We start from the raw sequence: 23,296 nt of genomic DNA, 5'->3' as shown, positions 1-23,296 counted from the left end.
ACCCACCTGCCAGCGCTCCCCGCTGATGCTCCTGTGAAGGGCAGCACCCAGCCCCGGGTTTGGGGGGGGGTGTGTGCTCCCCAAAACCCAGAGCACGGCGGGAGAAGCTCCCTAACCTACATTTCCCTCGCTCGCTGCAGCTGCAAGGCAAAGCCCCCCCTTCTTGCAAGGAGAGAGGGATCCGCAGGGGGATGTTTGAGGGTGCTGTAGGAAATTTCCTTCATCCGAGAGGAGCCGAAGCGAAGGCGATAGATGCTGGACTTGAGGGATAAATAGTTCTCTGCGAGTATCGCCTTCCTCACGCGTAGGTAAACAGCACGGATGTATCGGCAACAAAGCCGTAGGAAGCGGACTCGTTTGGACGGAGGGAGGATCAACCATGATAAGCTCCGAGACGTAACCCGGGCTGCGTCCTGGTGGCCCGAGTCGGGGGAATTGTACTGGGAAAAGAAGTTAATAAAGGGAGAAAATGCTCTCCTGCGTGGGGACCGCAGCTCAGGATGCCCTCGGCTCATCTCGCTGTTGTGTTACTTCAGAATCAAACTCTTTAGAAACAAGCAGAGGGAAACCTGTGTGGCTTCCCAGGTGCAGCGAATGAATCTTTATGTTTCAAGATGTGTTTTTGACTGTTGTCTGCCGTTTGGGTTATTTATCTCTTTTTATTAAGTTGTAGCAGACCTAATAGTTCTCGTTTATTTTGAGATGCCTGATTATGTTGAAAGGAAACAACTTAAATTGATTTCTTCTGTGTCCACGTAACTGCTGGCTTCAAACTGTTTTATTATCATTGCCGTTGCTCTTAAAATGCTAAATATGCTCTTAAAATCCTAACGAGAGACGGGTCACCTGGGAGCAGGCCGTCCGTGCCGCTGAAACGTCAGCCCATAAACTGTGCAAAAGCTGAGAGTCTGGGATCACAGGAGCCGTGTGCCGCCGGGAACTGCGGCCACCCCAAATCCTGCTGCCTTTAGGAACTGGATTTGACCGAGAAGTTGTGAGATGTGAACGTGATTTATTTCGCCTTCCAGTTGTTCATGCGGGAGCAGGCTTGAGGCCGCGCAGGCAGCGCTGCAGGCCCTCGCCGCGGAGCTGCGCGATCCCAGCATCCCGACATCCCCCCGGCAGCTCAAGCCTGAGCCTTGGGGTGCGCGAGGCTCCGTGTCGGCAGCTCATCCGTGGCCTGAATCCCTGAGATTAGTCCCGGATTAGGCGTCGCCATTGATCCGTGGGTCCTCGGTGTCGCACAGTGCTGCGGCCGGAGGGAATTGCATCTTCTGGGTCTCCAGCGAGCGCAGCCCGGGAGAGTGAGTGGATGCGTTTCCATGCTGCCAGGGTGGATGGGACACTGGAGAGGAGCACCCCGGGTGCTGGCCACTGCCACCAGATGCTGCTGTTGTCACTGCTACCGAGGATCTTAAGGCGACGGGAGGAGGAAAGAAAGAGACTTACCCTTTTCCGCTCTTCAGGGCTCTTTTTTCTTCTTCTTCTTTTCTTCGCTGAGTTATCAAATGTCATTTGCTTCTGCCCAGTGGTGCGTGTTTGTCTGTGGGATGAGGCTGCTGGAGCGGAGCCAGGGATGAAGTGGGTTGACTTTGTTTTCCAGGCTGAACGCAGGTATTGACGGTGGGAACTTCAGCGCCGAAACGTGGCTCAGTGCGGAGCGGGTGCTGGTACTGCCTGCTGCCTCCGCTGCCTCCGCTTCGGAGAGCTTCTCTGGCCAGTGCGGGGTGGTGTACGGCTGTGGATGGCCACCAGCACACTGGTGCCCTGTGCCCGCTATGGAGCGGTGTCTGAGCACACCTGGAGCCGCGTGGGACCCTGCTGGGAAACTCCACAAACTCACGCTGGTCCCAGCTCCATCACTCCCATTTGGAGCAGGTTGCTCAGCCCAGAGCTGGGCTAAGACAGTGTCTGCCTCAACACATTTCCACTTTAAAAAGCTGCGGAGGAGGGTGGGGTGGACTGGAAAAATCAGAAGTTCTCCCACTATTGCCTTCAGGTATCCTGGATAAAATCTCTCTCTAGGAAAGACCTGGGCAAGGAGCAATTAGAGGCTCTTTGCTGTCCTCCTGCTTCACCGAGTTTATGGAGGGGCTTTAAAGCCTTTTGCTTTAGAGGGGCTTGTTTTGTTTAGGTTTGTCTTTCCCCCCTGCCCCCACCCCCAAAAAAAAAAAACAAACCAACGGCTGCTTCATTTATTTATTTATTTAGGTGGGATGCAGAGAAGCCGGGAAGGAGTGCGCAGTGTCACTGCGTATAAATAACTCGCTGAGAGCACGGCAGAGCTCTGCCCGTGCCCGTCGCCTGCGAGCTTGGCGGGTAGATGTGCTTCAGCCCAAAGCATCCTGAAATGTTAATGTAATTGTTTCGTGCTCTCACCGGACGTGATATTGTTACCGCGAGGTCTCCGGTCTCGCCTGCGCGCTGCGGCGAGCCACGGTTTCCCTGTGCAGCTACAGAGGTGCCTATTGCGGATCAGCATTTCCATTTGTTAAAAGGACAAGGGATGTTTAGAGGGATAATGAAATGGGAGCGTACGTTCAGCCGAGGCCTTCCCAGAAGAGAGGTGTTTGCATCCTTTCTTTAACCGCTTTCGGAGCATCCCTGTTTTCCTTCGACGGGCTGGTTGTGGGGAGCGAGGAATGGACACCCATCGGTGGAGAACAGGGTCCCTCCTGCAGACAGGGTGGGAAGGAGCCTTCCCCTCTGCAGCTGGCATTTGGCGAGGAGTTTTTATATATTGGGCGTGCTGGTGGCCTCGGAGCCGGACGAAAAAGGGCTGCCCACGTAAAACAGTCCCCATCACAGGTGATCCTGCATGGAGCAGTTTGCCGTGGCAGCTGGGAAACGGAGCCAACCCCAGACTTCCCGGTGCCTGAGGAGCTGCCGGTTGCAGCCTGGAGGACTGATGCTCCTCGGCAGGATTTTTAGGGTTGAAGCCTTCACGGTGTCCTGCTGCTGCTGGGGGGCTGTGACGGTGTTACGGGAGCGAGGCCGCGTGTTCCTGCGCTGTGTTAGGGGATTGTTGGCCTGTGGTGGGGGATTCTTATGTCCCTCTGGTTGCTTCGTGAAAATGTGGGGATTTTTCCCACTTCAACTCGAGGCAGACTCTTTGCATCTGTATTTTACGATAAGTAAACCATGGGAAAAAACATATCGTTTTGTAACACAGGGGCTCGTTCTGCTCTTAGAGCTTTAGCGACAGGATCTGGTACGGTAGTTGATGTGCCAGCGTGGAAGGATTTTCCCCAGATCTTAAATTGTGTGGGTCCACAAACTACAGGAGAGATGTTTTTTTTTTCTTCTTAGCCCAGGCAAAATTCCTTTTGCAAGGGAGGCACAGGGCAGGAATCCTTCCTGAGCACAGCACCCGGTGTGCGCAGTGATGCAATGCACGAGGGGTGGTTCTGCCCCCTCCTCCTCCCTGGGGGGCAACTTTGGGGAATGAATTCACATCTCTCTCTTCTTCCTGCAGAAATAAATTTAAATTTAAAGAAGTTCTTAGTTGCTTCTGGTGTTTCGATGATCGGACTTGGTCAGCATGTGATGCCTTGTTTCCAGTTAGGGCAATGATTGATGGTGGGGAAGGACCCAGCCTGGCAATACCTCATCCTTGCAGAGCAAGTGCAGTGCTGTGACACTGGGAATGTTTCCTGGGAACCTCAGGCAGTTACTGGGAGATCCATGCTGGGCAGCCCTGTTAACCCTGTAGTGTTTCTGTAGGACTAAACAACACCATCAAAACTCGTCCTGAATCTTTCTAATAGAGCTGTGGCTTTGCGTCTCCAAACACACCCTGTGTGCTGCCTTTTGGGCTGATAAATTGAGGAAAACTGTTTCGCCAACACACCATCATAAATTATGGATAATTAAAATCTACTAGTCATGAGATGAGTCTGAATCTGCAGCCAATGCTCTCTTCTTCTTTTAAGAACCCTTTGGAAATGGGATCTGAGCTGCTGGTACGAGCCCGGGTCGATGTAGCGAATGCATTTCTGTGGAACGTTCTGTTTTGTTTTGACTTTTACCATAAATTGTACATTGCGGTGATAAACACGGTCCCTTTTTCATCGTTCCAGAACTGCTTTGCCATCCTGGAAGATAAAATGTATTCTTTCCCTTTCTATTTTCTAAGCCAACTCTGTTTGGGAGTAGCATAAATCTTTCTTTGGAGATGGAGGATTTTGGATGGGGAACAAAGTCAGGCAAATTTTGAATTTGGGGCCTGTTTTATTCTCATTTGGCAGGCTGCTTCTGTGGATTTGCAAATGTGGATTATTTATTTACTTTTAGGCCCTGACGATGGGCGAGGGCTTCCTCTGAAAAGCTCTTGAGCTGCTTGGTGGGACAACTCCGCATTCTGCAGAGCGATCTTTGAGGGGTTACACAGCAGAAAGCGTTTGAAGCTCCGTTTCACCTTGGGCTTGAAGTCAGGCATCGGGAGCTAAATAAGGAATATCCACCCATTCATAGGGATTGTTGTCCTCTCTGTGTGCGTGGAGGCTTTAATCTGGTTGTTTTGGGAACAATGGAGATATTTTGAAGACCGGTCTGACTCGTGTGTAACAGGGTGTTTGTTGGAGCCGCTGCTGAGTGACCTTGGCGAGGGCCTGATCCATGAAAGCCTCTGTAGCAGAGGAGGCATCGAGAGACCAAAATTCAGAAATTTTACAAGTTTCTCTGATTTGTTTACGATGCTTCAAATCAGTTATAAACATTGTCCCCTAAACCAGGAGTCCAAAGTGTGTTACACCACCATAACCAGGGTGTAAATCCATTAATAGCTCTGGATTTAAGAATAAATCAGAGCTTGCAACAGGCACCAGGATCAGTTCGTCCATCCGTAGTGGAGAAAACGTTGATAAATTGTATTTTGCTTGTAACAGACCAAAGCATCCTATGGCTTGTGTAGGGCACGGCTGGCTGCAATGGGGAGAGCACCTGGAACCCTGGCAGAGCTCTCCCAGGGCCCGGCTTGTGCTGGTGGTGGGCACTGCTGGCTCCTTTCCTGGTGGTTCTTGTCACTGTCGTGGTATTTTCTGCAGCGTTTGAAAAAAAAATAAAAAAATCTCTATTTTCATCCTGCCTTCACTTTGCATCTCTCCGCTGCCGGATGTGGGGTGCTGGGAGCGGGAGGTGAGGACGGCTCCGCCGCTGCAGATGGACCCGCTGAGCAGGGTGGTGCTGTGCTGGGGGAGCCTCATCCCCTCCAGGTGCACAATTTTGCCCTATTACCTTTGTGCTCATCCTTTATTTTATTTTATTTTTATTTTTATTTTTTTTACAAAATGAGCTCTAAATGCTTTTACCATAAGTTGGGTTATATCTTTCAGTATAAATGAAGCATATAATTGTGTTTTCCGAACAGCTCTACATTAAAAATAAGTTATTGTGCTGCTAATGTGTTTTCCTTGACAATTTTCCATCCAGCGAGTGCGAGGCTTCTGTCTGAAGCGGTTGTGCACCACCTTCTCTGCCTCTTCTTGCTGTTTTATTCTGCGTTTCTAAAGTAAAGTGTTAGTGCGATTCCAGCTTTGATACCATTAACTCCTAATTGGAGGTTTGAGCTCTAATGTTCCACCTTCCTGATTTTACACACACATTTTCATATAATTAAAGCTTATGCTTGGGGATGCACAGCTCAGCTGCAGGGGGGAGAAATCTCGCAGCAAAACTTACTGAAACAAGCACTGATCAAACCACTTTCTTTTTTTTTTTTTTAAAAAAAAAAAGGTGATTGAAAACAGTGGTAAATTGCCTGCTTTCGCACTTATATGACCAGATTTAAATATTTTAATCATCTGCACCCCCCTCCCTTCTTTCTATTGTTTCCCTCTGGTGGGTTTGTTCTGCTGAATGCCATTTCTGCTCTGAAAAATGGCATTGGCGGCTGCGTCGCCCGCGGGCGAAATCTTTACATTGTGCCACGGAATCTCTCTCCTGCGCCGTAATCTTTTGCGTAGACTGGTTGACCTCTGCAGATGTAATTAAATCTCTTCCCTGACGATGGCACGATTTCGGTTCGGCTCTGTGGCGAACGGACCCGTTAGGTAAGTGTTAAATTAGGGCCCTGGCCCAGCAATTGGTATTATGGGAAGATTTTTTGAGCATTGGTTTACACTGGTTGCCGCCCACGGCTTTCGAGGAACCTTTATCTGCAGAAATCGGGTGACTCTGGGTCTGAAGAAGTTTCTTGACCTCTAATTATAGCCTGGACACAGGAGGGTGGGTTGCGTGAGTGTTTAAAATGTAGATATTTTAGATAATTTTTTTTTTCTGTTGGTTTAAGGACCCAACCTCTTGCTTTTATAGTGCTTTTTTTTTTTTTTTTTGCCCTGTGTTTCTGAGGCTCTCCTAACTTTGCAGGAGCTAGAGAAGGGGGATGGCAGTATGGAGACCTATTCCCAAGCAGGACAGGGGGTAAAACTTGCTGCAGCTCTGCCCTTGGCCTCTCCTCCCCACTCACCTCTGATGCGTCTTCGGTTCCACGCGGCTGAAACCACCAGCCCGTGCTCCGATGCGGGCAGCCCTGGCACCGCTGTGCTCGGGGGAGATGGAGGATGGAGCATTGGGTGTGCTGGCACGTGCCACCCTCACCTCTGGGGACATCCCACTGTCCCCTCTCTCCTGCGTTGTATTTTCCCCGGGGTCAAGCTGCCCGTGCCCCATGGATCCTGTTCCACCTCAGCAGCGGTGAGAAGGGCCTTTTTTATCGGATTAGCTGGATCATATTAGCAGGTTTTTCTTCCCACAAGACCCACTGATGACTCAGAGTTTCCATTCCCATCTGGACTCATCAGGGAGGCTCCATCCTCTTTCTCCCGGCTCTCTGCCTGTGCCGCGCTCCTCTTCTCCTCTTGGCTTTACAGAAAAACCATCGTCTTCCTCTTCATAGAACCATAGAATGGTTTGGATTGGAAGAGACCTTCAAGATCATCTAGTTCCAACCCTCCTGCCATGGGCAGGGACACCCTCCACTACACCAGGTTGCTCAAAGCCTCATCTTCATCTCCTTCTTGCGTGCAGGGTGGAGCCTGTGTGTGCCTGTGGTTAGAGTGGTGAGATAAGGGCTGTGTTGTGGCTCTGTTGGTTATCCTCTCTGTGAACTGGCCCAGGGCTCCATCTCCAGAAGCAGCGGGTCATTTTGGGGTACCCTAGGCATTTGCAGGTTATTCTTCAGAATAATTTGGGCCACCCCGAGTGCTGAGCATCCATTGCAGGAGACCTGGGTCTCTGGTGAGGTGCAAGCAGAACCCAGGGCACCCTAAAAACCTTCTCTCTTCTGAAGACATGAATGCCCACAGTTGTACCTATGAAAGTTTCACCTTTCCAGCCCAATTTACCCAGCGGTTTATTCCCTGAGCATCTCCTCCCTCTCCCTGGAAAGGTGGTAGAGCTGTACAGCTCTTTGGGAGTTGTTAAGCCATTTGAAAACCCTCACATGCAAAAGTTTTAATGTGAAGGATGACCCTATGTAGGGGAGGAGATGGGACAGGTGGTGGTAACGGAGCCCCTGCTCTCACAGCATCTTGCTGTCCGTATGGTGGACCTCCGTCCCGCTCCTCACAGTGTGCAAGCTGAGCTCCTTTCTCCCCCAAAAGCTGATCTGTGGGTCAGTGCTGAGCTGTTTTGTTCCACCTCTACCATCATCTTCCCTTTACACCATGGGGAAGATGCTGCCAGAGTTCCCAGGGACCCTGGGGTTGGCTTATCCAAGTGCGGAGGTGTTCATGGGTTTCGGGTCTCCCTGGCTGATGCTGCTTGCTAGCTCTGAATTAAAAGACTTTGTTTCATCCCTTACAGTTACTGAACCCTAAAATAAAGGTAATTTTTTTTTTTTTCCTCTGTCAAAACCCAACAGTTTAGATCCAGTCCATACTTCTAATTTTTTTCATGGGTGCTTCTTTCAACCCTTTCGTGGGTTTTTATACGGTGAGCCATGTCGGCACAGCGTGCCTGCTGTGGAAGAACGGTGTGTTTTTAGGGAATTAGATTTCTAGTCCCCGGTGTGCCCCAGAGTCCTTGACGAAAAGGACAGAAACTTTGACAGCATAGAAATTAAATTTATGAAAACTTTAGAGGAAGTTTTGCATAGAAACACTTAATGGAATTATCTTGGTTTGTCCCAGCTTATGTGATGGGCACAAAAAAAGTATTTGGATGTCATCTGAAGAAGAAAAAGCAGAAATATGGGGAGGGGAACTTGAAGCATAGAAGCTGGGGCTTGTTGTAGCACTGGGAAATACATGTTCCTCCTGGCAGGATCCTGCTCTGTCCGTGTTAAACCCAGGGAGGCAACTTTCCCCTGATGCATTATCTTGTCCCTAAGTAGCGTTCAAAGGAGAAGAAGAATGTGCTGTTAAAAATATCAAACTTTTGGGAACGACTGGCAGACTTTGCTGCTGATAAGCGTTGTTGATTGAAGATCAAACAGCCCTTGAAAGCAGAAGAAAAACCTTCCAAGGGGTGCCGTGGATCCAACCCTGCAGCCAGACAGAGAGGTCCCGCGGGCGTCGATTTGTGCACGTTTAGGAACCTGTGCTGGAGCGCAGGTCTGGTCTCCTCCACCCTGGACGGATGTTGGCAACGTGGTGGTTTTAAACCTGATAAATCTGTTAAAGCCGAGGACAACTTTTATTAGATGCCAAGAAAACCAGAGTCACATTTTCATGATTAGGTGGTAGTTCTGTCCCCGCTCCAACCCCTTGAGATAAAGAGTCTGCCCAGGAGGAAAGACTGCAAGTCATGAAGCAGACTGAAGACTAGTGGCATGAGCTTCTTAATTAATTGACAACCTGCATTTCTGTGTCAAGGTGGCAAATTAATTGTAGGTGGCTGTCTGTTTGCAAACCAGATAGTTCTGCCATGGCTGTGCCAAACGGTGCATGGGGAGTATTTAACTGTTTGATTTAAATCAGACCGGAGTGGAGGTTTCACGAAAACTATATCAAATCAGTTTTTCCACTTCAGAGCTGGACTTTGAAAAGGGAGGAAAAATATTACTGAAATGGTCTTTTTAGCTTCATAAACTTGCAGCCCTTTATGTGAGGTGGTTGATGTGTAGCCACCTTCTTTTGGGGGAGGCCAGACCCTCCTGGGAGCAACAATATGTAACTTCAGTCACCTGTGAAGTGGGGTACCAAAAGTTGTGTGAGAGCACAAAAGAAACAAATGCATGTTTAAAATCATAAAATAGCTTAGGCTGGAAGGGACCTCTGGAAGTGCGTTTAAAATAATTCCAATAGCACCTTCGGGATTGAGATGGCAGGAGAGAAAAATATCAATATCCAGCACGCACCGAGTACGAGCCATGGATTTTCTGCTCTGATACAGCAAGAGTCTCTGCAATCAAATGCTAAGTAGGAAGTTTGTAATAAAAAGGGCTTTAGGTAGAATTAATAAAATGTGAAGTGCCTCATTCCTTGGGAAACATGCAGTATTGACTGAGATTTAGAAACACGTCCTGTAGGAGCAGGGATGTGGATTGCAGGCTCCGGAGCTGGCTCCAGCATCCTTTCCCTGCATGTATTACTGTCCCCGTTAGAGTGCGGGGTTTCATTTATTGTATTTTTTTTTGACTGGAAAGGTCACAGTGTGCAAGTTTGAGAGGAAACTAGTGAAGAGCTGGAAACAAGGGCTGCCTCGTAGAAAATCATCGCTTACTTCTCCTGCTCGTGCCCCTTCCCGTGCCTGGCGAGGCAGCGCGGTGCCACCCCGTGTGCCGCTGCCCCACTCCGAGGCTGCACGCTGGGCTGGAGTCACGTGAGGTCCCTGTGTGATGGTCCTGCTATGTCCAGCTGGATTGAAAACCTGTTTTCGTTTTGGTATTAATAGTATTCAAGGGTTAACTTCTTGATGGTGAGGTGCTGCACGCTAAACCTGTGTGACAGAGAAGAGCGTGCCCCGTTTCGGGTACAACTCCGTTGGGTCCTCTATAAGGTCCCAGAGCAGAGACCAAACACTGAATTTCAGAGGATATAGGCAAGATCTAAATGTAAAGATAAGGTAGTTGTTAGCAAAATAGGATCCTTGTATCACAGGCAAATCCAAGTTTTATGGAAACTTTTCTGATTGTGACTGAGTTTGATGAATTTTAAGTCCTGCTGTCCAGAGTGGTCCTTCACCAGCTGCAAGTGAAGCCGTAGATGCAGTTCCCATTTGCAGGAAAGCACTGCTCTAGTTAATTGCCCGGGAAATGTGGATTTCAACATCCTCTTGTCTTGTGGAATTGTCTTATGATGTTCTGAAGCTTGAATGGGGCTTCTCATCTGCCCCCAGAGTTGGAAATCGTAGGCAGCTCAGAGGCAGGAGGAGTGTGCTGCTGGATCTGAGGCTTTAGCTTGTGTCCCTGTCATCGTGCCATGAGTGTGGAGGTGGTGCCAGCTTGGAAGGGCTCCTCTGCTTAGCAAAAATCAGTCCCCAGAGTGGGCTGCCTGCTTCCTTAGCACAGTGATAGCAGGAAGGCTGTGGGACCCAGAGGTTTCTGAAGAGCTGCTGTGGCTCTTCCCATCGCTGGGTCACCGGGCCAGAGTGCCAAGGGGCCAATGTCCTCAGATGCTGTGAAATAGGGCTGGTGGTTGCCATCCTGCTCTCTGAACACAGGTGTGCACATCACGGCTGCTTCTGATGGCCGTGTGGCATGTATGGGAGGACGGGAGCTAGCTGGGCCACCTGGAACTGGTGGCCTCGTCCCTTTGGCCAGAGCTGGAGCTACTAGAGAGAGCAAGGGGGAGAGCCAGCCTGCTTTGGGGTTTCTGCTGTATTGTTGGGGACAAGGTCTCTTGCAACCTAAACGATTCTGTGATTGCGTTATTAGCCTTGGATCGACTTCTATACAAAGAGTCAAGATTTCTATTGATCAATATTTAATTTCCTAAAGTAAGAAGGATTCTGGAGAAAAGGAGGCTGAGGGAAGACTGTATCGCTCTCTACAAGTCTCTGAAAAGTGGCTGTAGCGAGGTGAGGGTCAATCTCTTCTCCCAAGTTACCAAGTGATAGGACAAGAGGAAATGGCCTCAAGTTGCACCAGGGGAGGTTTAGATTGACTATTAGGAAGAATTTCTTCACTGAAAGGGTTGTCAAGTGTTGGAACAGGCCGCCCAGGGAGGTGATTGAGTCACCATCCCTGGAGGTATTTAAGATGTATAGATGTGGTGCTGAGGGACATGGTTTAGTGGTGGACTTGGCAGCATTAGCTTAACACTGATGGTCTTCAAGGTCTCTTCCAACCTAAACGCTTCTACGATAAGCGAAACCTCCAACCCTGCGAACCCAGCAACGCCCAGGCTGAACCAACTTAAACGTTACAACGTGACGTGTGTGTGATGGAACATTCCCGAGCGCGATGCCCGTGGCTGCCGGTGCTTTGCCTGGTGCAGCAGTGGAGCCGGGCTCCGTGGAGCCGGGCTCCATGGAGCCGCTTAGCCGAGGCAACCTGTGCCTCGGGTCCCTGCCCGGGCATCGCTGAGCTCCGCAATCCGTGTTGCGGGGCCGGAGGTGGCTTGGTGGGAGCTGCTTGGACCTCCCAGCTTGGAGCCCTGCACGAGATGGCTTTCCCTTCGCCGTGCTTAAGCGGCGCGGGCGGAAAGCTTAGTCCGACGGGGAGGGGAAGGGGGTGAGAAAGGAAAGCCTGTTCTCTGCTCATCTCAGCTGCCATTCAGGTTTCGCTTCCCCTCGCGGAGCTTTCCCCTCTTCCTCCGTGTTGTCCAAGTGTTGCTTCTGTTGCGTTTGTTGTTTATGTTCTTTTTAGCCCCGGGGGCTGCTGCGAGAGGCGTCTCTTTGCTCCACCGGCTGTTCCTGATGCTTCGTTTTCCTCGCTAATACCAATTGTTTCTGCCAAAATCGTTCGGTGGTGTTATGTAAACCTAGAATCACACGCTAACGCTCTCATCCGGGCGTTCCGAAACGCGCTGGATCGGATTCGCCCCCGCACCGGCTCTGCTGCCGGGGTCCCCGTGGCTCCGCAGCCGCCAGGAGTGGGATGTCACTGGTCACGACACCCTCAGCCGTCTGAGCCAGTATCACCGTTGTTGCAATAGTAGTTTTAGTGGGAGGCATGAAAACACCCTGTAAGTCGCTCGGGGCTGGGATTTAAGCTCTTTGTAGAGTGTGGTACCTGCACAGCAAAGCTGCTTGATTCTGCCCCTCTGCTCTGCTCTTGTGACACCCCCCCTGCAGTGCTGCGTTCAGCTCTGGGGTCCCCAACATCAGAAGGACATGGAGCTGTTGGGGCAGGGCCAGAGGAGGCCTCAAAGATGATCTGATGGCTGGAGCAGCTCTGCTATGGAGACAGGCTGAGAGAATTGGGCTTGTTGAGCCTGGAGAAGAGAAGGCTCCAAGGAGACCTTCCAGCAGCCTTCCAGTATCTAAAGGGGCTACAAGAAAGCTGGAGAGGGGCTTTGGACAAGGGCGTGTAGTGATAGGACAAGGGGCAATGGCTTTGAACTGAAAGAAGGGAGACTTAGGTTAGATATAGGGGAGAAGTTTTTTACAATGAGGGTGGTGAGGCACTGGACCAGGTTGCCCAGAGAAGCTGTGGCTGCCCCATCCCTGGAAGTGTTCAAGGCCAGGTTGGATGGGGCTTTGAGCAACCTGGTGTAGTGGAGGGTGTTCCTGCCTATGGCAGGGGGGTTGGAACTAGATGATCTTGAAGAAGATCCCTTCCAACCCAAACCATTCTGTGATTCTTTGGTGCTGGGGTCTGCATTTCTGCTGTTGGCTTTGCAGCAGCATTGGTGGATGGTGTGTGGTTCCGTACTAGCACTAAAAGTGGCTGGCAGCATCTTCACCCCATCACTGCCCACGGGCCAGGGCAAAGCTGGCCTGTGCAATCCCTGTGTATGCTACCAGCCAGCCAGTGGGATTTGAGTTCCTGGAGCCTCTTCATGAAGCTGCCATGTTCCTGCAGAGGTGGCTGGATGGGCACCTCTTCTCCTATGGCAAATAGTGTGGCCTCTCGTCTGAAGTGTGTGTGCTATCTCGGTGGCAATCAGTTGTTTACCTGGAAAGTGATATTAGCAAAGATCTTCATGAATTTCCAAGTGCTGCCTGATGTGATTTGGCAGCCAGAATTATTTAAAAATAAATAAAAAAATAAAAAGGAAAGAGAAAGATGCACAGATCCACCATTGCTGTTTACCCAACCTCGTCCCCATATACTCCACTATTTTTGAGAGATTAAAGAGATTAAATCCTGCTGAGCTGGCAGGTGATGCTGATGAATGTTTGGAGGGGATTAGGGTAAATCCATTCCTCCTCCTGATTTAGCTCAAGATTTGAATTCATTGATAAAATTTACCCAGGTTCCACCTCTGAAACCTCCTCTGAGACGGTGAATCTGCAGAGGTGTAAATGAAGGCAGAACCTGTTTCTGGAACAGAAAGGCTGATGAATTAGCCATTATAAGGTTGGTGAACATTTAAGATAGCTGTACATCTATTCCTGTCGCAGTGTCCGATTAACCTGCACAGCCACAGAATTAAAGGGTGCTGGGCTGGTTCCTGGGCTGGGGGAAACCGGCCTGATGGTCCTGCTGCACTGCAGCACGGCGGTGAGATGCTCTGCAACAACCGACTTGCCTGTGCAGGACGTTGTGTTCATGTGTCACTGGAGTTTCAGCTGAAAAATGCCATCTCTCAGACTAGGGATGAAGTGGAATTGTGCAGCTGGGCGTTGGGGTTCAGGGGTTAGATCCAGCCAAAGCTGGGTTGGTGTCCTGGCCACTGTTTTTCTTCTGTGGTGGCTTTGCAGTAGGACTGAAGGTTAAAGAGGATGTTCTTAGCAGCCTCCACCAGCTGTTGGACCTTCTGGTATATCTGCATGTGTCCTATGGCACAAGCACAGGGATGACAGGACTCCAGAGCATGCTTCTGTGAGGTGTCCCAGCATCAAAAAAGTTGTCCTCAGAGGAGCACATAGTCCTGCAGCGTTGCCATTTGGGCCGAGGACCAGTGCTGTGACTCACACCAGCAATATGTAGTGCCCTGTGCTGGGCATCCTGCTGGGGCTGCAGGAGAGGGCACGGCTCTGCCGCAATTCCAGGGCTATATCCAGCACAAGGCTCAGTGACAGCACCGACCGACTATCCTGGTGGTGGGAGAAATGAGAATAGTCTTCAATTCTTCTTCTCTGTGTTGTATGTAGTCAAATTAAGGGCCAAAAAGCCCTGCTAGGAGCACAGAGGGGGTGCAGCGGTGGAGCCTCCACCCCAGAAGAGCGTTATGAACTGGGGCAGTGCACAGCAGGGTGTTTGCTGCTGGGGCTCTGCGCTGCCCGTGGCACCCACGGGCGATGACAAGGCAGAGAGTAGAAAAGGCTTTGTGCAAAGCGACTGGCATTTTTGGAGAAGGAGAGCTCGCACCTGCAGCCCTGTTGGGAGCCCTTGCCCTGGGACGGCTTGTGCGAGGGTGCTCGGGGGCTCGACCAGCTCGGCAAACCTGTGCCCACCTCGGCTCTGAGCTTCCCTGCAAGGAAGTAACCACCGGAGCAGTAACAGCGGTGGCTTTGGAATGCTCAGAGGAGGTGAGCCTGGAAGCAGCAGGTACCTTCATGCCACTTATCAGTTTAAAAATCACCTGGATGCACATAAAGTTGCACATAGACCTTTGCTTCTTCTGAGTTGCTTTGGATTTCCATGGTTGTAGCAGCAAACACGGTCCCCTCTTGGTCGTGGCGGATGCTGGTGGGATAGACAGGAAAACTGAAGCCCAATGGTAAGTCACAGACAAGCAGGAATACTTTCAGGAATGTAATACCTGGGAATAATTTAGAAATAACGTGTTTTTTCAGTGGGTCATTGGAAATATGCTTTTCTAGAAAGCAAGGGGAAAGAGAGCTTGAAATGATATCTCTTAACCAGAGCTTCCTTAACTGTCATTAAGCAAGCGGGTTTCGAGGGAAGTGTTTTCCAGTTTCTTCATCGTGTTGCTGCACAAGCTGGTGTTTGCCAATGAGCATGCCTCCAAGATGAGGAAAAAATACAATTAAAATTCACCATATGGTGGAGGGGAATACTTGGTATCCGTTTTTTGTGATGGTGGTAGTTTGTTTAAAATAAAGTTACCTTTGTATTTGCTTAGTTTAGCTCTAAACAGGGAAATAATGGCTCTTGTAATGCCTCTATTAGGAGAATATTGTTTTAAAGCACTTTGGGGTTACATTAGTTGAGTGCAAAATGAATTCCTCCTCCGGAGCAAGTAAACCCCGGCGGGGCGGAATGCCGGGAGCTGACAGCTTGATGTGGGGCTGCGCATCGCAGCCAGGTCTCCGGGGGCTGCTTCTTGCTGTAATTCTTCTTCTCTTCCCTCCTCCCTTCGCTCTCCTCGGTGAAGCAGCATCTCACCCCAGCAAATTGGTTAAAGCACTTACACCCGAACTGGGAGGGCACTGGGGGGTGTGGTGGGCAGCAGTGCTCACCAGAGGTGGAGAGAGCCAAGAAAGTTTTAAATGTTTTAAACAGAGCCTCCCCTATATCAACACATGAGTCGGTAGACTTTGAAATATCTTTTATTTTCTCATCTGAACACCAACTTATACGTGCAGTTTGGGGGTTTTCTTGCTTGAGGTGGTGGTTTTTTCCTTCCTATACCTGGCAGCACGTGATGGGATGCCCCAGTGCTTGCTGCTGGGGCTGGCTGTGGGTCGGTAACTGCATAACGAGCTCTTGGTCGTGCGTGGTGGCTTGCTATATGATGTAATACAGCAAATATTAGGAGAGCAGCATCTGGTAGCTCTGCTGTCTACGTGCCCGTTGCAAACGATTTTTCAGACCTGGGTAAACGTCCAGTTTAGTCTCATAACTGTGGTAAGACTCGTGCAGCCAAGGCCACCTGCTTGCCTCTTTTCCTTTTGCATGAAATGAGGGTGTTTGATTTTGTTTCCGATGCATTAAGTGACACTTTAAAAGCAGCTAAATGCATTAGAAAGAGAAGTCAAGATCTCCTTGCGCAAAGGTGTCGACGTTTTTATTTTAAGCTTAATGTTGCAGTTAATACATTATCTCTGAATTGTAAAACACAGGTGGGGATGACTTAAATATCCTGCTGGAGGGATTAGTTCCCGACTGCGGACGGGGAGCGTTTGCTGTGCAGGGTTGTGTGTGATGCGCAGGGCTGGGCTCTGGAGCTCCTGTTCTGCCGCCTCCCCCAGGACACAGGTTTCCAGTTTTGGATATGGCAATGCCCGTTCTCTGTCCCCACCTGGAATACTGCATTCATCTCTGGAGTCCCCAACATAAGAAATACATGGAGCTCTTGGAGCAGGTCCAGAGGGGGCCACGAAGATGATCTGAGGGCTGGAATACCTCTGCTATGGAGACAGGCTGAGAGAGTTGGGGTTGTTCAGCCTGGAGAAGAGAAGGCTTCGGGGACACCTTCTAGCAGCCTTCTAGTACCTAAAGGGGCTACAAGAAAGCTGGAGAGGGGATTTGGACAAGGGTGTGTAGTGACAGGACACGGGGCAATGGCTTTGAACTGAAAGAGGGGAGATTTCGATTAGATCCAAGGAAGAATTTTTTTACACTGAGGGTGGTGAGGCACTGGAACAGGTTTCCCAGAGAAGCTGTGGCTGCCTCATCCCTGGAAGTGTTCAAGGCCAGGTTGGATGGGGCTTTGAGCAACCTGGTGTAGTGGAAGGTGTCCCTGCCCATGGCAGAGGGGCTGGAACTAGATGATCTTTAAGGTCCCTTCCAACCCTAACCATTCTATGATTCTATAAGTGAAACAAAGCTCATAGTTGGTGTGAAGCCATGAAACTACTGGTGGTAAAAGTGCTGTGCAGGCTCCAGTACGTGGGTATGTGGCAGGGATGTGTCCTTGGGATGCAAACTTCCCCGACTGCTTTGCAGGGAGTTGCAGTGGAGAGTCCCAGCTCTGTGTGAGCAGAGGGGACGGACGAGCTGTGCTGGCTTCCTTTGTGGTTAACGTGGGTACAAGGCTCCGTTTAAATTTAAGAGATTGTAAAAATTGGGGTTGGGTATTATTGCGATTATGTGTGGTCCAGCAGAGTTTTGAGGCCCCACCTGAAATGGGTTCTACGGAGCAAACATCTGGTAAAGGATAGTCCCTAAGAACAATAACAAAGATGGACAAGGAGCGTGTATATAAGGGAGAGGGAAATGATGTTGCTACTGGAGAATTTCTTTCCAGGGTCATTTTTTAGATGAATCTCAGTGCTGCAAGTTCCCTGTTACTGGCGTGTCTGGTATGTGGTACCTGGACTGCGGTCCTGCACTCTGTGTGCTGAGAGAGGCTAGGCTGGTGTCCGACGTGAGACTGGTCCTTCCTGGTCTGCTGCTGGGGAAATCGTTCTTGCAAGTCTTGTGCTTGGTGAGGTTGCTGCTGGGCTGTGGCTTCTTCTTGCACTTTGATGGGGAGTTTGGGAAATCATTGGATGATTGTAAGAAAGTACAGGTGAGATGCAAGTGAGAAAGTGTGGTTTGAGCTCATCTTTAGCTCCGGAAGACCTCTGGACGCATAGATGCCATCAGCACCCTACAGCTATGTTGTGCAGAGTCTGGCGCAGCCAGCAGTGGTTTGCCTGGGGCTGCTGCGTTTCGGCAGCGCTGACTGCAGAAGAGTCCCCCCAAAAAATAGGGCTGGTCAGACATCCCTGGTGGGTTGCAAAAATGGGACTTCAGGCGTCAAAGAATCAATTCCACCTCTGAATTCCCAGGACACTATGGTCAATTAATTTGTGGTGTAGTCTCCTCAAGCATGAGGCACATGGTTTATGGTTTTACCGTAATCATCAAAGCTGAAAAAGTCATCAATCCTATTCCTTCCTCCCAGTGACCACACACTTGGCAAAATTTTCACCTTCTTCCTTCCTCTTTCTCCCCGTGCGAAGTGTCCCACCTTCTCGTATGAAACAGCCCAGAGAGCGCGTGGCTGCCTGTGGTGCAAGAGCCCCGGGCGCTGCTCCAGCTCTCCAGGCTTGCAAGGTGCTCCCTGTTTAGCATGTCGTCTTGTTTCTTTTCCTTTTGGAAAATGGGGGGGAAAAAAACAGTAAAAGAGGAGCTCATCTGCCTTCATACTCCCTGCCTTGCTGCAATAATCAGAGGGTTAATAGGAAAGGTGACCATGGAACTGGTAACCACGGTCCGCATGGGTTTTGCTGGGTTCCTGATCAACAAACTTCAGAGCTGGAGCAAGATCCATGTTGTTGGGGGACATCATGAATTGTGTGTCTGTCCTGCCTGCGTAAAAGCTGGGGTTTATGTGGGAAGGATAGTGCTGGTAGAGGCAATTTCCCAATCTGGTGAACGACCAAGGGCCTGCTAAGTGGTGGCATCAGAGGAGGATCCCCTGGTCCAAACAGGGGCCAGCACGTAGGTGTTGGCTTGGGTTGGGGTCTCTGCATCTACCTGGGGATGAGGGAGCTGTGGAGGAGAGGAAGGGGTTAAAATGAAGCAGACTGTCCAACAGGCGAAAGCATGGCGGCGTGAAGACAGACCTTTCTGTTGCATTGTGCTGTTTTCATACAAAGGATGGCAAAGATCAGCCCTGGGCCACTGCAGAGAGCCCACTCCTCTGCCCCATCCGCACCCTGTGGAGAATTCCTCCCTGGCACAGAGGTGGTACCTGGTCTCCATTCCCGGGCTGTGCCTTGGGCATCTTCAATGGCGCGAAGCCTCCTCTGATACTTGGGACTTCAGTTCCATTACCATCTTCTTTGATCTTAGGCACCAGTGGCACATGTGAATGGGGAAAGAAGGCTGTTCCAGTTTGCCCACATTTGTTAAATTTGATATGAGTGGACTTCATTTAAAAAAAAAATAAAATTTAAAAAAATGTTGGGGGTAAAACAGCTCCTGGCCCTGCTTGTAGGGATGTCATGGGGTGGTGGCCCGAGGCCAGGGTGAGGGGCCTCACCTGGAGAGTATTTGTTTGCAGGCTCTAGTTGGGTCCCTTTGCAGGTCCCACCAAAAGCCTTGATGACCGGGAGTGCTTCTCTCCACCAAGTCACTTTTGGTGGTGAATTAAATCATCACTTTTTTTTTTTTTTTCTCCAGTATTCAGCGTTCTGAGCTAAATTGGAACAGAAGCCTTTTCAAACCGTTCCTTTAATAAAGTATTTAGTTAATAGACGTTGCAGAGCTCACAAAGCTTGCGAGAATCTGACACGGGGTATCATAATATTATGATATTTAACAGCAAAACCTGCTGCATTATCAACTTACCTCTAGAGCATGGAGGAGGCAACAGCTGAGGCATAAAAACTAATGCTTCAGTATGACAGAGCTAAAATTGAACTTGGCAATTACCGCGTGCATGATTCGCAGCATTGTGAAGTGAAGCTACTATATAAATCAGCTCCAGTAATCACAGGGTTTAAAATTAGTCAGTTACTATTAACTCTGCCAGTGTTAGCATATGTTGAAGAATTATAAAAGTGAAAGGTATGGAATATCTGAAGTACAGGTTTAAAGTAAACCACTTGAACAAGCTCCCAGTGGGAGGATTTTAAGTTCACGCAGAAGTAAGGTTTGGGTACTCTGACAAAGGTTTGTGGAACACATTTAATTGCACGTTGCAGTCTAATCTTTTGAATGCTTAGCATCCTTTAGAAAGCACCTTTTCATGTTCCCAAGACTTTCACAGTTCACAGAGGGTAGAGCGATGATTGAATTCAATTTTTTTTCTCCCTTACAGAATATTTTTTTTTTTCCTCCAGAGCAGCCCTATTCAAATAGTTTGCAGAGCTCTTCAATGCCAGGCGTAGAAAAAAGGAAACAGCAGGATAATGTTTTAAAATCATTATGCGGAAGTGAAAGGCTGCTCTGAGCGCAGCACAGAAATTAGCAACTGCTCTGATTGCTAGGTTTTTAGTCAATGCAAAATTCATGGAATTTGCTGCTATGAAAAATAGGGGAGTCAAGTTATTTAATAGGATTTTAAATTATGTAGGATGCACAAATATTTTATATGGGGCACAGAGCTGTGTGCGTTTCTGGAGGAGAGCAGGAGCTGGAAGCAGCTCTGCTGGGGTTAGATGGTTGCTGCGTTGTCCGGTCCAACTCCCTTGCTCCTCTGGGTCACACCAACGTTTTCAACTTGACTGTGGTGGACATGTGTGGGTTTGTGACCTCTGGAAGCTGTGGAAGAAGGGTGAGGATGGGCAACTGGCTGGCTGAGGGGTTCGCACCCATCGCTCCGGACTTGCCATGTCAGGAGGACGTGTCACACCATGGTACCTCGTGTGTTTGCTGAAGCCTTGTGCCCGCAGCTTTGCTGTCCGTGAGTAATTCTGAATGAGTCGCATCTAATGTCAGAGTGATAGAGGAGGAGACGGCACAGTCCTCTCGGATCCTTCTCCCACTTAATCTCATTTTGAGTGCCTCAGTCCATGGATTCCCCGTCCCCGCATTTCTTCTGGGGAAGGTGGGCTGTGTTCTGATAGAGCTTCCTAGCTGGATGCTTTTCCTGCTAGTGAATCTAAAGCCACCTTTTCTTTAACTTCATCCACCGCAGAAGTTGGCCCTCACACCATGCAGTCCTGTCTTAGCCAGGCACCATCCCCTGTGCTTCTGCAAGGTGGTTCCCATCCCTTTCTTCGCAGAATCGTCATAGAATCACAGAATGGTTTGGGTTGGAAGGGATCTTCTTCAAGATCATCTAGTTCCAACCCCCCTGCCATGGACAGGGAAACCCTCCACTACACCAGGTTGCTCAAAGCCTCATCCAACCTGGCCTTGAACACTTCCAGGGATGGGGCAGCCACAACTTCTCTGGGCAACTTGTTCCAGTGCCTCACCACCCTCAGAGGGAAGAATTTCTTCCTTAGACCTGATCAAAATCCCCTCTTTCAGTTTAAAGCCATTGCCCTTTGTCCTGTCACCACACGCCCTTGTCCAAAGCCCCTCTCCAGCTTTCCTGTAGCCCCTTTAGGTACTGGAAGGCTGCTCGAAGGTCTCCCCGGAGCCTTCTCTTCTCCAGGCTGAACAGCCCCAACTCTCTCAGCCTGTCTCCATAGCAGAGGTGCTCCAGCCCTTGCATCATCTCCGTGGCTTCCTCTGGACCCGCTCTAACAGCTCCATGTCCATCTAACAGATGTTGGGGACCCCAGAGCTGAACACAGCACTGCAGGGATGTCTCATGAGAGCAGATTAGAGGGATTTCCCTCTTCTCTCTTTCTGTGTCCAACCTTCAGATCCTAATGTAGGTTGCAATGATTCGGTGGGTTTTCTTTCTACCCACTTGCCTCCTGTCCTGGCCATGCCGTTTTGTTACAGCCACGTCCAGGACAGGCAACTTGTGTCTTGTTTATGACTCCAGCGAAGTAGAAACGTGGCAGCAAATCTGTGCTTTGGTCTTTCTTTACTTTTAGTCCCCCCATGTGTCCTCATTATTTAGTGCAACGTGTTCAGTCAGTGGTTTTGAGGACGCTCATGCGCTGGCAGGGAGAAGGATCAGATGAGACCATATTTTATCTCTCTCTTTTTTATTTTTCTTTCTTTCTCTTGCTTTCTGAAATAGAGGGATAGGTGGAGTGGCATACAGCAGGACCATGCTACGCTCCTGGTTAACGTGCAAGTGGCATGGAGAAAAATGCTTTGTTAATCAAAGTAAAGCCCGATCAGACGCAGGGACGGAGATGTTAACACCGAGGGCTGTTTGGGTGCCGCTCCGGGGCAGCGCCCGCATGTGATCACAGAGTTGGTCGTTGTACTCCGTGATACAGACTGTGAAGGTCACTGTGCACAGATGAGCCTGTTTGCCATCATAGTGGGGACTTCATATTTTGGAAGGAGGCTCTGTTATTTGTCTCACCAGCAGCAAGGCGTTACCTTATCAGTCAGAGATAAAACTCGCCGCGTTCCGTTACAGGATTTTGAAATATATGATTTTTATTTTTTTTTTTTTTGATTGGCTGATCTAGGGTAAATCGCCCCCGTTCTCTCTGCCAATAATTCAAAGATTCAAGAAGAATTTATCAGTACATTTAACGCTTCCATTGAAACTGTGTTTCTGAGGTTATGGAAATGAGCTACAAATGAAAGTCACAACTCAGAAAGCAGGAAGCGTGCCTGTAAGCGAGGAAAAAGCTGTCACTGGCATTGTGAAGAGAGAGAGGTATAAATAGGGCATTGGGTTAGAAAGCAGGAAATCTGCGTGCTGTGGGTTTTACTTGGAATTTCTTCTGGTGACCCTAGATAAGATTGTTAACCCTTGTCTCTGCAGACAGTCGTACGTGCTCGTTTAGGGGCTCTGTCTTTGGCTTTTGGGATTGTCCGTGTGAGCGAACTGTTTGAAAGCCTGGCCGCTCCATCAATCATGGGCGTGTGGTTTTCGTGCTGAGGAAGGATCGCTTTACTAAAGGGACTGGATTTCTCAATATTTCCTGTAGAGTACAATTTAGTCTTCTCCCCACCCTGCGTGGCTCAGGGAGAGACGATCTCGTGGCGAAGGGTCTGCCCTTTCCAGCAGGAGAGGGAGGGTGGGTGTCGCAGACGTGGTGGCAATTCCTACTGCAGATGGACTTCACATGGTCGATGACCCTGACTTCAGGTTCAGTTTTTATTTTCATAGAGAAGATAAAATAAATAACGTAAACAAGGAAGGACTTTTTCTTATCTCCATGGTAGACTCAAGAAGCCCCTTCCCTGTGAGCCAGTGCCATGGGCATCCATGCGTGTCACTCCTTGCTGGTGACCTGTGCAGAACTGCAAGTGAAGTGGCTCCAGTCGTGACCCCAGGCTGTGTCCTGGGAGGCATAACCTGGCTGAAAAGGGCAGGTTTCTGCCCAAAACACACTATGGTCTTTCAACCTCCTGTCAGCACTGCTGGGAGTGTAGCACGTCAGCAAAACACAATCTGGTGTTTGTTCTGCCCTTCTATATACCTTTGTTGAAAAGGGTGGGGTTTTTATGGTGTACGCCAGTTATGGCAATAAGCTGGGGGGATGCCATCGGGGTGGGAAGTTGCAATGGGAAAGCCAAAGAGACAGTAGAGATGGTTACTGCTAAGCGAGGTGCTGTGCATCCCACCCACCATACGCTGCGGGGATGCGCGTTACATCGCGTCCTCCGCGGTTGGGGATGCAGACACTGGGGTGTCCCGGGATGGATATACCAACGGATGCTGCCTCCCCTCCTATCCACCACCATCTGGAGGTGCTTTGAGTTGTGGGGTGGGGTCCCATTCCTGAGGATGACCCAACACTGCTCCACCAGCCAGCCAGGGGGATGCAGCCATGGAGAAGAGCCATCTCACCATGGCATTTAACAACTTAAAAACCATACTGGGACAAAATCAGTACTGTGAGAAAGGGGCCTGGCCTCTCTGACACTGATGCTTTT

At 49.7% G+C, this 23,296-nt stretch overlaps 1 protein-coding gene across 1 annotated transcript in view; it reads left to right on the top strand.

The window, feature by feature from the left end:
* TOX2 (TOX high mobility group box family member 2) overlaps window positions 1–23,296 on the top strand; it is a 152,340-nt gene that overhangs the window by 709 nt on the left and 128,335 nt on the right. The window lies entirely within an intron of this gene.

The sequence above is a fragment of the Tauraco erythrolophus genome, chromosome 18 (genome assembly GCF_009769465.1).
Source record: "Tauraco erythrolophus isolate bTauEry1 chromosome 18, bTauEry1.pri, whole genome shotgun sequence".
NCBI lineage: Eukaryota > Metazoa > Chordata > Aves > Musophagiformes > Musophagidae > Tauraco > Tauraco erythrolophus.
This window is presented reverse-complemented; position numbering and strand designations above follow the sequence as displayed.